The sequence below is a fragment of the Mustela erminea genome, chromosome 3 (genome assembly GCF_009829155.1).
Source record: "Mustela erminea isolate mMusErm1 chromosome 3, mMusErm1.Pri, whole genome shotgun sequence".
Classification (NCBI taxonomy): domain Eukaryota; kingdom Metazoa; phylum Chordata; class Mammalia; order Carnivora; family Mustelidae; genus Mustela; species Mustela erminea.
The window spans coordinates 11,078,280-11,097,935 of record NC_045616.1 but is presented as its reverse complement, the minus strand read 5'-3'; the positions used below and the strand labels follow the sequence as shown (position 1 = coordinate 11,097,935).

The 19,656-nt window shown below is 37.0% G+C and overlaps 1 pseudogene; it reads left to right on the top strand.

Annotated features, from left to right (window-relative positions):
* The first annotated feature begins 670 nt into the window (after nucleotides 1-670).
* LOC116585809 lies at nucleotides 671-1,639 on the top strand (annotated as a pseudogene).
* The last annotated feature ends 18,017 nt before the right edge of the window (nucleotides 1,640-19,656 follow it).

Sequence of the window (19,656 nt, the reverse complement as noted above, 5' to 3'; positions counted from 1 at the left end):
TTTTTCACTATTTTGCATAGAACATGAGCTGCAGAAAAAAATCATTTTATCCCATATTGTCCATACCCTCAAATAAAAATGTAAGACTAAAACAACAAAAATATTTATTCTAATTATCTAGTGTTCAACAACATTATCTCCAAAATTTCATTCAAATGCAACTTTATTTATGTAATCTATGTCTATATTTATACATAACTGATCATGAGAAACGTGCATCCTCCAATGGAAGTGTATAGAAATATGGATTGAAGTTGTATATGTTTATTGTAAGTTGTAATTGTCACTTTATTGCTATTGTTGAAATAAAATACTATAAGGGAAAAAATAATAATACCCCATAGACTAAAGGAAGACCACTTAATTTTCTTTCAAAAGTATTAGGGGCTTCTGGGGTTATGGACATTGGGGAGGGTATGTGCACTGGGGAGTGCTGTGAAGTGTGTAAACCTGGCGATTCACAGACCAGCACCCGTGGGCCTAATAATAAACATTATATGTTTATAAAAAATTAAAAAGATCTTTTTAAAAATTAGGGGTTTTCAATATAGATTAGAACTAGGTAGGGGTCAAGACTAAACTATTTAAGAATGATATTTTCATAATTTGATTCTTCATGAGCTCTGGATTTCACTTCTTACTTTCCAGGTAAAAAGTGCATTACCCACAAATGTTAAATTCCACCATCATGATGGGATTTCTCCTCATGGGGTTTTCTGATGTGTGGGAATTATGGATTTTGCATGCCATAACCTTCTCTCTGATGTATGTAGTCACTCTGATGGGAAACATTATCACTGTTACTGTCGCCAACCTTGACAGGAGTCTTCACACACCCATGTATTTCTTCCTCAGGAATCTGTCCATCTTGGATGCCTGCTACATTTCTGTAACAGTTCCTAACAGTTCCTAACTCATGCATCAATTCCCTGCTTGACAGCAGCACCATTTCAAAGGCTGAGTGTGTAGCTCAGGACTTCCTAGTGGTTTTCTTTGTATATGTGGAGCTTCTGTTTCTGATTATCATGGTCCATGACTGCCATGTGGCAATCTGCAAACCACTTCACTACCCTATGATCATGAACCCTCAAATCTGCATCCAAATGACTCTGGCTTCCATTCTCAGTGGTCTCATATATGAGGATGTGCACACTGGCAACACATTCCTGCTGCCCTTCTGTCTTCTAATGTCATCCATCAGTTTTGTTTTGTTTTGTTTTGTTATGCTTTGTAATATCACCTCACTGATAAAGTTCTCCTGCTCTGATACCTTTAGTAATGAGATAGTGATCATTGCCTCTGATCTGGGGATTGGTGGTCACTGTTTCATTTTCATCATCAGGTCTTACATTCACATATTTTCTACCATTCTCACATTTCCAAGTGGAGCAGACAAAAAAAAATTCTACTTCTGTCCCTCACATCCTTGTGGTGTCAGAATTTTCTGTATACCTGAGGCCATCTGATAGTCCACTATCCAGGACATGGTCCTTTCTGTCTTCTATTCCATAACACTTCACTCTTCAACCCTATTATCTACAGTCTTAGAAATGAACAAATGAAATATTCCATTAATAAAATGAGGAGAATGTTTATTCAGGAAACATATAGGAAATTGCTGAGGCTCATTCTACTTTAAAAGTCATGTTTTCAGCAATAAATTGAGAAATTGATTGGAATTCTATCAATATAACTGACAATAATAAATAATGCCATTAAAATATATCATTTATCAATATAATTTCCCTTCTGAACTATTGAATTATCTGAGTATGTCACTGGGTAAAGGATATAATATTACAAATAAGAAATCCCTATTCATGCTTTGACAACTTAAGAACACTCACTAAAGGACATCTGGGTGGCTGAGTGGGTTAAAGCCTCTGCCTTTGGCTCAGGTCATGATCCCAGGGTCCTGGGATCAAACACCGTGTTGGGCTCTCCACTCAGCAGGGAGCCTGCTTCCTCCTCTCTCTCTGCCTGCTTCTCTGCCTACTTGTGATCTTTGTCTATCAAATAAATAAATAAAATCTTTAAAAAAAAAAAGAACACTCACTAAAAATTTAAGTCTAAAAGACAAAAATGTATCCTTAGAGGTATTTTATAGTAAGCTTCTGTTTTGTATTTATTCATAATTTAAATATTTAATAACCTAGTATTAAACAGTAGTATAGAAGAAAATTGTCACAATCATTCAAAAGTAAATATGAAAAATATAGGTTCTTCTGAATATCATGATATATGGATGCAGTGCAGCCAAAAAAAAAAAAAAAGAAGTGAATTTGGTGGGGTTATGGAGTCATGTATGAGAGGATCAGAAATATTTACACAAGTTGTTCATTTGGCAAGGGTACATTATACCTGTCATCAGACCAAAACTTTGCTGAAAATATTTTCAAGTGGCTTGGGGATACATTTACATGCTTATACTTTAAACATTTTTTCTAGATTGATTAAAGGAATGTACAAATTTTCTCTCCCCATTAATCCTCACAGCTTCTCCATACATCCATTAAGACAAGTGAGAAGTAAAAATAATGTTATTTTGCTTTCTGATACTGTCATCTAAAAATATTTATATTTTTTGTTAATATCAGCCCTTATATGGTCAATTACTGTAATAATTAGAAACCTGAAAGTTTTAGTAGCTTAAGATAACAAGGTTTACTTCTAGCTCATAGCATATGCCAAATGCGGGCTATCAGGGGACTCTCTGAAGTGGATGCATTGGACAGAGCCATTGAAAATAAGAACTCAGTCACACTAAAATGAGTTTTAAGCATTTACTTTAAAAAATACAAATAGAAAAAGTGGGAGCAATCTCCATTCAGAAGCCACATGACTATTGCTGACCTGAAAATATTGTGTTGTGGGTTCTTTCATAAATTTGGATATAATTTAAGGTAATTACTGGACACTTTGCAGGAAGATTTTGACATCCACAGTGAAGAAACTGGAATTCTCAAAGAGACAAACATATATCAAATGTTAAAAAGAAATCCAAGTATGCATTTTGAAAATAGGCTTTAATGGAAAACAATGTAAGCTGTATATTTTAAAAGAGATTCAAACACATATTTTGACATCAAGGAGAATAAGAGTACCAAAAGATATGGCATTTACGTGAAAAAGAAATTTTGAAGTACCTATGAAAACAAAAAGAGTCATAGCAGAACTTTTCTGTTTTAAAATAACATAAAATAGCTGAGTATGGGAAAAGAGAATACCTAGTCAAGACTCAGTCACAGGGAGGAAGAAAATGTAAAAATGTGCACACCAGTTCTTTATGTCCTCGCCAGTCATTTCTGCTCATGTTTTATTGGCCAGGTAAGTCACATGGTCACACTTGCTGTCGAAGTGAGTAGTGGGCACCTACCCCCACTTTAATAAGGGGAAATGAACAATAATGCCATTAAGTACTAGAAAATCATCTATATCTCCTGACTCATAGGATGAAATGTGAGATTCTGACTGCCTGTTGTCTATGCAGTTATTATTAGCATTATGATCACTGTATATATTCTAAGACATCACATCATAACAAAAGTTTCCAAAGCATAATATGTGTAACATAAAGTGACACCAGTTGTACAAAGCCTTTAATTCATTATCTTATCAACTCTTTAACAACCTCATGTAACTGATAATAATGTTCCCACATTTTAGAGATGAGTGCCCTGGTTTAGAAATATAGGAGTTTGCCTATTTTCTATTGTATTTATTTATGCTTTCATAATTTTATTCTATGGTTTTCCTAATACTTTGGGCTCAGTTTGTACTTAAAAAAAATGGTCCTTGAGTCTTAAACTTAGATAATTAGACATATACAGAGTTAATACTATAAAGTTACCTCTAAATACTGCTTTTTTTGAGTCACATAAATATTGCTATGTTGTGTTATATTTATTTTTATGGGATTTTACTGATTTCAAATTTGATTTTCTTTTTGTCTTATTGGTTGCAAAATAGTATGTTGTTTAATTGCCATAAATTGACGGTTTTCCAATTTTTCTATTGTTATTAATTTCTAGCTTTATTACATTGTGGTAGAAAACTTGTTCTTTGACCTAACATATAATCTATCTTGGCAGAGTTGATTGTGTTTTTGAGAAGGAAAAAAAAAAAAAAGTATATTCTGCTGCTATTGGATGGAATGTCCTATATATGATCACTAAGTACATTTAGTCTATAGTGATGTTCATGTTATGTTATTGATTTATTTGTTGATTCTCTGTACAGATGATCTATTAGAAATTGATATCATGGCCTGGGAATACATCTTAATAGCTCACAACTTCACTCTCTGAGTCCTCGGGTTTTCTCTCTACTTCCTTTGGAATAAATAAACTGACTTTGGAACAGAGTACACTTTTCAGCCTGAGTTTCACAAAATTCAAGTAATCTAAAATCGTTGTTGTTGTTGTATAAAATGTCTGTTCCTGCATGGTATATGACCTTCACAAAGCCATCTTCACTTGTGATGTCAACTGAAAGTTTGAGGGTCCCCAAAGCATTCTCTGTTTCAATAATTTGCTGGAAATACTCACAGAATTCAGAAAAACCTATAGCTAACGGTTATGTTGTATTACAGCAAAAGGGATACGGATCCAAGTTACCAAGGGATACAATATCTCAAAATGACCCAAAGAACCAGAAAAACAAATAAATTTATGAAGCAGGACATTCAAAGGGGTTGTAAGTCACAATACAGGAGCTGAGGGCAAAGGGCAAACATTCCTTTAAGAAAGATTAATCCATTACTGAGGAATTCTCTTTAGTCTCTGCTGGCCAGAAAATTTTCCTTAAAACTTCATAGATTCTGAGACAGGAAAATATAGAAAACATGAGCAACCTGAAAAACGAGTAACAAATTGAATCAATAATCAAAATTCCCCCAAAACAAAGTCTGAGGCTGGATGGCTTCACAAATAAATTCTACCAACATTTTAAAAACATTAATACAGATTCTACTTTATTCAAAAAAAAAAAAAGAAAGAAAGAAAAGAAAAAATAAAGAAAAAAGTAATAAAAAGAAAACATCCAAACTCTATATGAAGACAACATTACCCTCATACCAAAACCAGACAAAGATTAAGCTGGAAAGCAGAATGACAGGCCAATAGCCCTGATAACGTGGATGCAAAAAATTATCAACAAAAATACTAGCAAAGTGAATCCAACAGAACATCAAGACACATTCATTATGATCAAAAGATATTTATTCCTGGATGCAAGGGTGGTTCAATATATGCAAATCAATCAGTTTCATATGCCACATCAATAAAAGAAAGGACAAGAACCATACTATATTTTTAATATAGATGTAAAATTTTTGAGAAAGCTTTCTGAGAAAGATTTTGAGAAAGAACATCCATTCATGATAAAGGTATTCAAAAAGGAGTGTTAGAGGGAAAAATACATCAACATAATAAAGTCCATATACAAAAAAATTACAGATTATATTATCCAAAATGGGGAACACATGAGCTTTTCCCTTATGGTTAGGAACAACACAGGGATGTCCACTCTCACCAAAGCTATTTAACATAATACTGGGAATTCTATTTATTTATTTATTTATTTATTTATTTATAGATTAATTTATTTATTTTCAGAAAAACAGTACTCATTATTTTTTCACTACACCCAGTGCTCCATGCAATACGTGCTCTCCATGATACCCACAACCCGATACCCCAACCTCCCACCCCCCCTGCCACTTCAAACACCTCAGATTGATTTTCAGAGGCCATAGTCTCTCATGGTTCACCTCCCCTTCCAATTTCTCCCAACTCCATTCTCCTCTCTAACACCCCTTGTCCTCCATGCTATTTGTTATGCTCCACAAATAAGTGAAACCGTATGATAATTGACTTTCTCTGCTTGAATTATTTCACTCAGCATAATCTCTTCCAGTCCTGTCCATGTTGCTACAAAAGTTGGGTATTCATCCTTTCTGATGGAGGCATAATACTCCATAGTGTATATGGACCACATCTTCCTTATCTATTTGTCCATTGAAGGGCATCTTGGTTCTTTCCATAATTTGGTGACTGTGGCCATTGCTGCTATAAACATTGGGGTACAGATGGCCCTTCTTTTCACATCTGTATCTTTGGGGTAAATACCCAGGAGTGCAATCGCAGGGTCATAGGGAAGTTCTATTTTTAATTTCTTGAGGAATCTCCAACTGTTCTCCAAAGAGGCTGCACCAACTTGCATTCCCAACAAGAGTGTAAGAGGGTTCCCCTTTCTCCACATCCTCTCCAACACATGTTGTTTCCTGTCTTGTTAATTTTGGCCATTCGAACTGATGTAAGGTGATATCTCAATGTGGTTTTATTTTTTATTTTTTTTAAGATTTTATTTATTTATTTGACAGAGAGAAATCACAAGTAGATGGAGAGGCAGGCAGAGAGAGAGGGAAGCAGGCTTCCTGCTGAGCAGAGAGCCCGATGCGGGGACTTGATCCCAGGACCCTGAGATCATGACCTGAGCCAAAGGCAGTGGCTTAACCCACTGAGCCACGCAGGCACCCTTCAATGTGGTTTTAATTTGATCTCCCTGACGGCTAGATAAGATGAACATTTTCTCATGTGTCTGATAGCCATTTGTATGTGTTGATGGAGAAGTGTCTGTTCATATCTTCTTCCATTTTTTTGATATGTTTGCCTGTTTCGTGTATGTTGAGTTTGAGGAGTTCATTATAGATCCTGGATATTAACCTTTTGTCTGTACTGTCATTTGCAAATATCTTCTCCCATTCCGTGGGTTGCCTCTTGTTTTCTTACTGTTTCCTTTGCTGTGCAGAAGCTTTTGATTTTGATGAAGTCCCAAAAGTTTATTTTCACTTTTGTTTCTTTTGCCTTTGGAGACATATCTTGAAAGAAGTTGCTGTGGCTGATATAGAAGAGATTACTGCCTATGTTCTCCTCTAGGATTCTGATGGATTCCTGTCTCACGTTGAGGTCTTTATCCATTTTGAGTATCTTGCTTGTGTACGGTGTAAGAGAATGGTCGAGTTTCATTCTTCTACATATAGCTGCCCAGTTTTCTCAGCACCATTTATTGAAGAGACTGTCTTTTTTCCACTGTATATTTTTTCCTGTTTTTCGAAGATTAATTGACCATAGAGTTGAGGGTCCATATCTGGGCTCTCTACTCTGTTCCACTGTCTATGTGTCTGTTTTAATGTCAATACCATGCTGTCTTGGTGATCACAGCTTTGTAATAAAGCTTCAAATCAGGTAACCTGATGCCCCCAGCTTATTTTTGTTCTCAACATTTCCTTAGCGATTCGGGGTCTCTTCTGATTCCATACAAATTTTAGGATTATTGCTCCAACTCTTGGAAGAATATCTATGCTCCCAATATTGGAGCAGCCAATTACTTAAGAAAACTGTTAATCAAGATAAAGAATCATATTGATATGAATACACTGATCGTAGGAGATCTTAACACGCCTCTCTCAGAAATAGACAGATCATTGAAGCAGAAAATCAATAAAGAAACAAGAGCATTGAATGACACATTGGAACAGATAGACCTCATAGACATATACAGAACATTCCACCCTAAAACAACAAAATACTCATTCTTCTCAAGTGCACACGGAACCTTCTCCAGAAAAGACCACATACTGAGACACAAATCAGGACTCAACTGATACAAAATGACTGGAATTATTCCCTGCATATTCTCAGATCACAATGCTTTGAAACTGGAGCTCAATCACAAGGAAAAGTTCAGAAGGAACTCAAACACCTGGAAGCTAAAGACCACCTTGCTTAAGAATGCTTGAATCAACCAGGAGATCAAAGATGAATGGAAACAAATCATGGAAACCAATGAGAATGAAGACACTTCTGTCCAAAACCTATGGGATACAGAAAAGGCGGTCCTAAGGGGGAAATATATAGCCATCCAAGCCTTCCTCAAAAAAGTTGAAAAATCCAGATTACACCAGCTGTCTCTACACCTTAAAGAACTAGGAGAATCAACAACAAACCAAACCAACTCACACATAAGAAGGGAAATCATCATTAGAGCTGAGATCACTGAGTTAGAAACCAGAGATACAGTAGAATGTATCAATGAAACTAGAAGCTGGTTTTGGAAGGAATCAATAAGATCAATAAACCATTGGCCACACTAATCCAAAAGAAAAGAGAGAAAGCCCAAATTCATAAAATTATGAATGAAAAGGGAGAGATCACAACTAACACCAAGGAAGTAGAAACAATCATCAGAAGTTATTATCAACAGTTATATGCGAATAAGCTTAGCAACCTAGATGAAATGGCTGCATTCCTGGAAAACTATAAACTCTCAAAATTGACCAGGAAGAAATCGACAACCTGAATAGACTGATATCTAATAAGGAGAATTGAAGCAGTGATCAAAAACCTCCCAAAAAAACAAGAGCCCAGGACCTGACGGATTCTCTGGGGAATTCTACCAAACTTTCAAAGAAGAAATAATACCTATTCTGTGAAGCTGTTTCAAAAAATTGAAGCAGAAGGAAAACTTCCAGACTCTTTCTATGAAGCCAGCATTACCCTGATCCCCAAAACGAGGCAAAAGACCCTACCAAAAAAGGTGAATTTCAGACCAATATCACTGATGAATATGGATGCTAAGATTCTCAACAAGATCCTAGCAACAGGATCCAACAGCACATTTAAAAGATTATCCACCATGATCAGCTTGTAATTCATCCCCTGGGCTACAAGGATGTTTCAACATTCACAAAACATTAATGTGATCGAACAAATTAACATGAGAAGATAGAAGAACCAGTGGGTCCGTCTCAATTGATGCAGATAAAGCATTTGACAAAATCCAGCATCCCTTCCTGACTAAAATGCTTCAAAGTATAGGGATAGAGGGAACATTCCTGAACCTCATCAAATCTATCTATGAAAGACCCACAGCTAATATCATCCTCAATGGGAAAATCTTACAGCCTTCCTGTTGAGATCAGGAAAAGACAAGGATGCACACTTTCACCAATCTTGTTCAACATAGTATTAGAAGTTTTAGCAACAGCAATCAGACAACTAAGAGAAATAAAAGGTATTCAAATTGGCAATGAGAAGTCAAAACTCTCTCTTCGCAGATGACATGATTCTTTATGTGCAAAACCCAAAGACTCCACCCCCAAACTACTAGAACTCATACAGCAATTCAGCAACGTGCAGGATACAAAGTCAATGGCAGAAATCAGTGGATTTCTTATACATTAACAATGAAATACAGAAAGGGAAATTAGTAGAATCGATTCCATTTACGATAGCACCAAGAACCGTAAGATACCTGGGAATAAACTAACCAAAGAGGTAAAGGATCTGTACTTGAGGAACTACAGAACACTCATGAAAGAAATTGAAGAAGACACAAAATGATGGAAGGACCATTCCATGCTCTTGGATCAGAAAGAATAAACATTGTTAAAATGTCTATACTGCCCTAGAGCAATCTATACTTTAATGCCATTTCCGATCAAAATTCCACCGGTAATACTGGAAATCACCATTTTCTAGATGACGTGATACTCTATAGAGACAAACCAAAATACTCCACCAAAAAATATCCTAGAACTAATACATGAATTCTAGAGTTGCAGTAATATAAACCAACATAAAGAAATATATTCTATTTCTATACACCAGTAATGAAATAGCCAAAAAGAAATCAAAGAATCAATCCAATACACTATTGTACCAAAAAAAAAAAAAAAGAAAAATATATTTTGAAATAAACCTAACCAAAAGGTAGAATATCTCTACTCTGTGGGGCTCCTGGGTGGCTTAGCTGTTTAAGCCTCTGATCTCAGTGTCCTGGGATTGAGCCATGCATCAGGCTCTTGCTTCTCAGGGAGCCTGCTTACCTCTCTCTCTGTCTTCCTCTATAACTCTTTGAGATGTCTCTCTCTGTCAAATAAATAAATAAAATATTTTTAAAAAAGAATATCTGTACTTTGAAAGCTATAACACTGTTGAAATTAATTGAAGATTACAAAAGAAATGGGAAACAAAGTTAAAGGCTTATGGATTAGAAGAACAAATTTTGTAAATTTTATATTACCTTCACCAAAATACTAGCCAATAGGATTCAAAAGTGCATTAAAAGGATTATTCACCATGACCAAGTGGGATTTATTCCAGGGCTTCAAGGTTGGTTCAACATCTGCAAATCAATCAATGTGATACAACACATCAATAAAAGAAAGAACAAGAACCATAGGATACTCTCAATAGATGCTGAAAAAGCATTTGACAAAGTACAGCATCCTTTCCTGATCAAAACTCTTCAAAGTGTAGGGATAGAGGGCACATACCTCAATATTATTAAAGCCATCTATGAAAAACCCACCGCAAATATCGTTCCAATGGAGAAAAACTGAGAGCTTTTCTGCTAAGGTCAAGAACATGGCAGAAATGTCCATTATCACCACTGCTATTCAACATAGAACTAGAAGTCCTAGCCTCAGCAATCAGAGAACAAAAGGAAATTAAAGGCATCCAAATTGTCAAAGAAGAAGTCAAACTATCACTCTTCATAGATCATATGATACTATATGTGGAAAACCCAAAATATTCCACTCCAAAACTACTAGAACTTTTACAGGAATTCAGTAAAGTGTCAGGATATAAAATCAATGCACAGAAATAAGTTGCATTTCTCTACACCAACAGCAAGACAGAAGAAAGAGAAATTAAGGAGTCAATCCCATTTACAATTGCACCCAAAACCATAAGATACCTAGGAATAAACCTAACCAAAGAGGCACAGAATCTATACTCAGAAAACTATAAAGGACTCATGAAAGAAATTGAGCAAGACACAAAGAAATGGAAAAATGTTCCATGCTCCTGGATTGGAAGAATAAATATTGTGAAAATGTATATGTTATCTAAAGCAATCTACACATTCAATGCAATTCTTATCAAAGTACCATCCATCTTTTTCACAGAAATGGAACAAATAATCCTAAAATTTATATGTAACTAGAAAAGACCTCGAATAGCCAAAGGAATATTGAAAAAGAAAGCCAAAGTTGGTGGCATCACAATTCCAGACTTCAAGCTCTATTACAAAGCTGTCATCATCAAGACAGTATGGTACTGGCACAAAAACAGACACATAGATCAATGGAACAGAATAGAGAGCCCAGAAATGGACCCTCAACTCTATGGTCAACTAATCTTTGACAAAGCAGGAAAGAATGTCCAATGGGAATAAGACAGCCTCTTCAATAAATGGTGCTGGGAAAATTGGACAGCCACATGCAGAAAAGTGAAATTGGACCATTTCCTTACACCACACACAAAAATAGACTCAAAATGGATGAAGGACCTCAATGTGAGAAAGGAATCCATCATAATCCTTGAGGAGAACACAGGCAGCATCCTCTTGGATCTCAGCTGCAGCAACATCTTCCTAGGAACATCGCCAAAGGCAAGGGAAGCAAGGGCAAAATGAACTATTGGAATTTTATCAAGATCAAAAGTTTTTGCACAGCAAAGGAAACAGTTAACAAAACCAAAAGACAACTGACAGAATGGGAGAAGATATTTGTAAATGACATATCAGATAAAGGGCTAGTGTCCAAAATCTATAAAGAACTTAGCAAACTCAACACCCAAAGAACAAATAATCCAATCAAGAAATGGGCAGAAGACATGAACAGACATTTCTGCAAAGAATACATCCAGGTGGCCAACAGACACATGAAAAAGTGGTACATATCACTCGGCACCAGGGAAATACAAATCAAAACTACAATGAGATATCACCTCACACCACTCAGAATGGCTAAAATTAACAAGTCAGGAAATGACAGATGCTGGTGAGGATGCAGAGAAAGGGGAACCCTCCTACACTGTTGATGGGAATGCAAGCTGGTGCAACCACTCTGGAAAACAGCTTGGAGGTTCCTCAAAATGTTGAAAATAGAATACCTTATGACCCAGCAATTGCACTACTGGGTATTTACCCTAAAGATACAACATAGGTTCCGAAGGGAGTGCACCTGAATGTTTATAGCAGCAATGTCCACAATAGCCAAACTATGGAAAGAACCTAGATGTCCATCAACAGATGAATGGATCAAGAAGATGTGGTATATATACACAATGGAATACTATGCAGCCATCAAAAGAAATGAAATCTTGCCATTTGCGACAACATGGATGGAACTAGAGCATATCATGCTTAGTGAAATAAGTCAAGCAGAGAAAGACAACTATCATATGATCTCCCTGATATGAGGAAGTGGTAATGCAACATGGGGGCTTAAGTAGGTAGGAGAAGAATCAATGAAACAAGATGGGATTGGGAGGGAGACAAACCATAAGTGACTCTTAATCTCACAAAACAAACTGAGGGTTGCTGGGAGGAGGGGATTGGAGAAGGGGGGTGGGGTTATGAACATTGGGGATGGTATGTGCTTTTGTGAGTGCTGTGAAGTGTGTAAACCTGGCGATTTACAGACCTGTACCCCTGGGGATAAAAATATATTATATGTTTATAAAAAATAAAAAATTAAAAAAATGTTTATATTACCAAGTGAATCTACACAGTCCCATCAAAATGTTATAAGCATTTTCACAGAGATAGAAGAAGTGATCCTAAAATTTCTATGGAGCCACCAAAGACCCCAAATAGCCAAAACAATCTTGAAAACGCAAAGCAAAGCTGGAAGCATCGTATTTCCAGATATCAAGTTCTATTACAAACCTGTAGTGATAAAGACAGTATTTATATTACAAAATATAAAATATAAGTAGAACAGAGTAGAAAGGCTGGAAATGATCACACAACTACATGGCCAACTATTCTTTCACAAAGCAGGAAAGACTACCCATTGGAAAAAATAGTCTCTTCAGCAAGTGGTGTTGGTAGACCTGGACAGGTACACGCAGAAAAAATGAAACTGGACCACTTTCTTACACTATACACAAAAATAAATTCAAAATGGATTGAATATATCTAAATGTGAGATAGGAATCCATCAAAATCCTAGGGGAAAGCACAGGCAGCAACCTCTTTGATATCTGCCATAGCGTCTCCTTTCTAGATATGTCTCCTGCCACAAGGGAAACAAAAACAAAAAATAACTTCTTGTGTATTTACCAAATAAAAATCTGCACAGCAAAAGGAACAACCCCAACAAGCCTAGAAGACAACCTGAAGAATGGGAGATGATATTTGCAAATGATAAATTGCTAGTATCCAAAATATACACAAACCTCAACCTTAACATCCAGAAACCAGATTAGCTAGTTAAAAATGGTTCAGACAGACACATGAAATGGCTAACAGACACATGAAAATATGCTCAACATTGCTCATCATCTGGGAAATACAAATCAAAACTGCAATGAGATATAACTTCATGCCAGTCAGAATGGCTAAACTTAGCTACACAGGACACAAAAGGTGTTCACAAAGATCTGGAGAAAGGGGAATCATTTTATACTGTTGGTGGGAAGGCAAGCTGGTGCAGGCACTCTGGAAAATCTTATGAAAGTTTTTTTTTTTTTTTTAAGTTCAAAATGCAATTACATTTTGATCCATCAATTGCACTACTAGGTATTTGATCACAAAATACAAAAATACGAATTTGAGTGGATACATGCATCTTGATGTTTACAGCAGCATTGTCAAAAATAACCAATTCTGGAAAAACCCCTAATGTATATTGATTAATGAATGGGTTAGAATATTTGGTATGTTTACACAATGGACTAGCACTCAGCTATCAAAAAAATGAAATCTTGGGGGGGAAGACAAGATGGGGGAGAACTAGGAGGAGGCGCCTTTTCAACCTGTACCTTAAAGTGAACTGATTACCTACCAAGAACTCTGATCACCCAGGAAATCAGCCTGAGATTAGAATTAAAATGTCTGGATCTCTACCAGGGCAGAAGACGCCAATGGGCAGGTAAAACAGAGTGGGAAAGTCGAACTGGTATCAGAAGATAACACTAAAGGGGGAAGGAGCCATGAGAAGCAACACATTGGAAAGGAATACCCGAATATGAGAGTGCCCTGTGACTGGGGACCAGCATTAACTTGGAGTCTGGTTGAAAGCACTCATAAAGAGAAAAAAGTTGTTGGGGGAAATTGTGGGAATCCAGTCGGTTAGGGACAGGGGCTTTAAGTACACGGACTGAGGACAGCCACCCCTGGAACTGAGCCAGAAAGAGAGCAGCGAAGAAACCAGGTCTTGGACCCTGAGCCTTGGAGCGAGCACACCTGAGGGCCGCGTGGGGTGTGGCTCCCAGGAGGGCCTGGGAGCCTCAACAGCAGCAGAAACTTAGCCTTTTTGCAGTCACAAGTGTGTGCCATTGTGCTGTTTATCAGAGCCTAGGGCGCGCCCCACACCCTCCCCTTGAGAGAGATGCACCCAGGCGGCCAGCCAGGTGCTCTCCATCCAAGAAAGGCTGAGTACTCCCTGCCCACCCATTGGAAAAATCTCAGTGTGTGATCGCTGCTTGGAACCTCTCTGGTGGTCTGGAAACTGCCCAGACAACTGCTGCTATTGTGGTTTTGGGTACAAGAAGGAGTTCCGGTGTACCCAGGGACCGCGACTGGAAATGTGTTCTGCCAGTTGCCAAAGGGGAACTTATATGCTCTGCAGCACTCCAGAGGGGAACAGACTGAGGCTTCTAGCTGAGAGGGAGGTCTGGGTGCAGTTTTGCTTTCCTCTAAACCTCCAAAAACCATCAAAAGCTGTCAAAGCAAGAGAAAAAAAAAAATGAACAAACAAACATAAAAACCTCCAGAGAACAAAAGCCTGAAAAACCGGCTTCCTCAGAGCCCACCACCTTGAGGGGGCAGGGAGGACTTAACTCAGGAAACACTGCCTGAAAACCCATGTGGCAGGTCATTCCCCCAGAAAGCCAACCAGGGAAAAAAAATGATGACAAGAGAACAACTACCACTACTTCATAGATACAACTTTTATTTTTAATTCATTCCCACTATTCTGGTTCATTTTTTAAATATCTTTTTATTTGTTATATAGATAATTTTTTGGCTTACTTACCGTCACAATGAGATGTCCAGTACATCAAATTCCATAACATTTTAAACTGAACTTTTTGATAAATTACACCCGTGTTTTTCTTTTGCTTTTCTATTTTTTAAATATTTTTAAATTTTAGTTTAGTTTAGTTTAGGTTCATTCTTTTTTTATTTTTATTTTTTAATATTCATATAGAGTTAAACTTCAAGGGAATCCCTTTCCCAAATCAATACTACCCCTATAGGTAAACCAATTTTTAATCTCCATTATCTTAGGAAAGTTGAGTTCTTTAACAAAGATATCCAGATACATCCAGGAAGAATCAAAATAACCTTCCTCACACCCGTGAGAATTTATAACTACTCTTCCATCTTTTTCCTCCCCAGTGTTTTCTGTGTATTTGTGTTTGTCCTGGTAGATATAAATCTTAAACTTGGGGGTTCATTTTGACGAAGGTTCTTTTTTCTTTGTTTTCCTTTATATATATATTTCCCTTGTCATAAACTTTAATCAATCTTATGTTTGTCTGTGTTTGTTTGTATACTTTCTAAATCTTACCATTGGGGCCCATTTAGGCTGAGCCTTCTTTTTTGTCTTCCCTTTTTTTCCTGTCTCTCTCTCTCTCTTTTTTTTCTTTTTTTTTCTTTTTCTTTTCTTTTTCTCTGATTTGTGTGGGGAACCGCTGATTGCTCAGAAATGTTCCAGGGTGCACATTGACTGCACCATGGTAGATCATCCAGCTACATTTGTTCAGTCCATCTCTCACCAAAATGACTAGGAGGAGGAATGTCCAACAGAAGAAAAGTACAGAGGATGGCCTTCTGCAACAGAGCTAATGGCTTTCAACATAGACAATATGTCAGAAAGAGAATTCAGGCTAACAATTATTTAGGCAATAGCTAGGTTGGAGAAAGCCATGAAAGACCAAACAGAATTGATTCGGGCTAAACTGAAAGCCACCAGGGATAATGTTCAAAATACTCTCAATGAGTGCCAATCTAATCTAAATTCTCTCAAAGCTAGGGTAACTGAGACAGAAGATAGAATTAGTGATCTGGAGGACAAACAGATAGAGAGAAACGATCAGGAGGAAGCCTGGAACAAACAGCTTAGAAGCCACTAAAACAGAATCAGGGAAATAAATGTTGCCATGAAAACGTTCCAACGTCAGAATTATTGGAATCCCTGAAGGGAGAAGAAAGAAAAAAAAGTCTACAGGATATAGAGGAACAAGTTGTCCATGAAATTTTCCCAATCTCACGAATGGAACCAGTGTTCATGTACTAGAGGAAGAACGGTCTCCCCCCAAGATTATAGATTATCAAAAATCCTTGAGCATCTAAGACTAAGAAGTAGAAATTATAATGTAGAGAAACTCTCTTGAAGGCAGCTAGGACAATGAAGCTACTTATATACAGAGGAAAGCCCATCAGAATAACGTGAGACCTGTCCACAGAGACCTGGAAAGCCAGAAAGGGCTGGCAAGATATAGTCAGGGCACTAAGTGAGAAGAGCATGCAGCCAAGAATACTTTATCAGCAAGACTGGCATTCAAAATGGATGGAGAGATAAAGAGTTTCCAAGACCCACAAGGCTTAAAAGACTATGGGACCACCAAGCAAACATGGCAGGAAATATTAAGGGGGGGTTCTATAAAAGAAGAAACATCCTAAGAATATCTTTGAACAGAAATATAGAGACAATCTATGGAACGAAATACTTCAAAGGTAACATGATGCAATAAACATATCTATCAATAATCATTCTCAATGTGAATGGCCTAAATGCGTCCATAAAATGACACAGGGTTGCAGATTGGAGAAACGTCAGGACCTATCCATATGTTGTCTACAGGAGACCCATTTTGAACCTAAAGATACACCAGACTGAAAGTGAAGGGATGGAGAAGCATCTTTCATGCCAATAGGCCTCAAAGAAGGCTGCAGTAGTTAATCTCATATCAAATAAATTAGATGTTAAACTAAAGACTGTAGTCAGAGATACAGAAGAACACTGTAATTCTTAAAGGGATTATCCACCAAGATGATCTAACAATTGTAAATGTCTATGCCCCTAATATGGGAGCAGCCAATTACATAAGAAAACTATTGGGGCGCCTGGGTGGCTCAGTGGGTTAAGCCGCTGCCTTCGGCTCAGGTCATGATCTCAGGGTCCTGGGATCGGAGTCCCGCATCGGGCTCTCTGCTCAGCAGGGAGCCTGCTTCCTCCTCTCTCTCTGCCTGCCTCTCTGCCTACTTGTGTTCTCTGTCAAATAAATAAATAAAATCTTAAAAAAAAAAGAAAACTATTAATCAATAGATATAGAATCACATTGATATGAATACATTTAATAGTAGGAGATATTAACACACCTTTCTCAGTAATAGACAGATCACTGAAGCAGAAAATCAATAAAGAAAGAAGAGCATTGAATGACACATTGGACCAGATGGGCCTCATAGATATACACAGAACATTCCAACCTAAAAACAACACAAAACTTATTCTTCTCAATGACACATGGAACCTTTTCCAGAATAGACCACATACTGGGTCACAAATCAGGACTAAACTAATACCAAAAGACTGAGATTATTCCCTGCATATTCTCAGATCACAATGCTTTGAAACTGGAGCTCAACCACAAGGAAAAGTTTGGAAGAAACTCGAATACCTGGAAGCTAGAGACCACCATTGCTTAAGAATGCTTGGATCAACCAGGAGATCAAAGAAGATCTTTAACAACTCATGGAAACCAATGAAAATAAAGAAACTACAGTCCAAAACCTATGGGATTACAGCCAAGACATTCTTAAGGCAGTAATACATAGCCGTCCAAGCCTCCTCAAAAAAATTGAAAAATCCAGAACACACCAGCTGTCTCTTACAACTAAAAGAACTGGAGAATCAACAGCAAATTAAATCAACTCCACACATAAGAAGGGAAATAATCAAAATTATAGCTGAGATCAATGAGGTAGAAACCAGAGATACAGTAGAACGTATAAATGAAACTAGAAGTTGGTTTTTTGAAGAAATCAATAAGAATAATAAACCATTGGCCACACTAATCCAAAAGAAAGAGAGAAGATCCAAATTAATAAAATTATGAATGAAAAGGAGAGATCACAACTAACACCAAGGAAGTAGAAACTATCATAGAAGTTATTATCAACAGTTATATGCCAATAAGCTTAGCCCTAGATGAAATGGATGAATTCCTGGAAAACTATAAACTCCCAGATGAACCAGGAAGAAATCGACAACCTGAATAGACTGATATCTAGTAATGAGATTGAAGCAGTGATCAAAAACCTCCCAAAAAAACTAGAGCCCAGGAACTGATGGATCCCTGGGAATTCTACCAAATTTTCACAGAAGAAATAACACCTATTCTCCTGAAGCTGTTTGAAAAAATTGAAGCAGAAGGAAAACTTTCCAGACTCCTTCTATGAAGCCAGCATTACCCTGATCCCCAAATCAGGCAAAGACCACACCAGTAAGGAGAATTTCAGACCAATTTCACTGATGAATATAGATGCTAAGACTCTCAATAAGATCTTAGCAAATGGGATAAAACAGCACAATAAAAGATTATCCACCTGTGACCAGATGGGATTCATCCCTGGCTACAAGGATGGTTTGACATTCACAAAACAATCAATGTGATAGAACAATTCAATAAGAGAAGAGAGAAAAACGACCATGGTCCTCTCCATTGATGCAGATAAAGCATTTGACATAATCCAGCATCCGTTCCTGATTGAAATGCTTCGAAGTATAGGGATAGAGGAAACATCCCTGAACTTCATAAAATCTACCTATGAAAGATCCACAGCAAATATCATCCTCAATGGAAAAAGCTCACAGCATTCTCGTTGAGATCAGGAATATGACAAGGTTGCCCACTTTCACCACTCTTGTTCAACATAGTATTAGAAGTCCTAGCAACAGCAATCAGACAACAACAAAAAAAGAAAGGTATCCAAATTGGCAAGGAAGAAGACAAACTCTCTCTCTTCACAGATGACATGATTCTTTATATGGAAAACCCAAAATACACCACCCACAAAACTACTAGAACTCATACAACAATTCAGCAACGTGGCAAGAATACAAAGTCAATGTACAGAAATCAGTAGCTTTCTTATTCACTAACAATGAAAATACAGAAAGGGAAATTAGAGAATCGATTCCATTTACTATAGCACCAAGAACCATATGATACCTGGGAATAAACCTAACCAAACAGGTAAAGGAACGGTACTCGAGGAACTACGGAATACTCATGAAAGAAATTGAAGAAGACACAAAAGATGGAAGACCATTCCATGCTTTTGGATCAGAAGGATAAACATTGTTAAAATGTCTATACTGCCTAGAGCAATCTATACTTTTAATAGCATTCCAATCAAAATTCCACTGGTATTTTTCAAAGAGCTGGAGCAAATAATCCAAAAATTTGTAGAGACCCTGAATCACTATGGAAATGTTGAAAAACAAAATTATTAATGTTAGCATTATGTTACCTGATTTCAAGCTTTATTACAAAGCTGTGATCACCAAGACAGCATGGTACTGGGCATAAAAACTGACACATAGGCCAGTGGAACAGAGTAGAG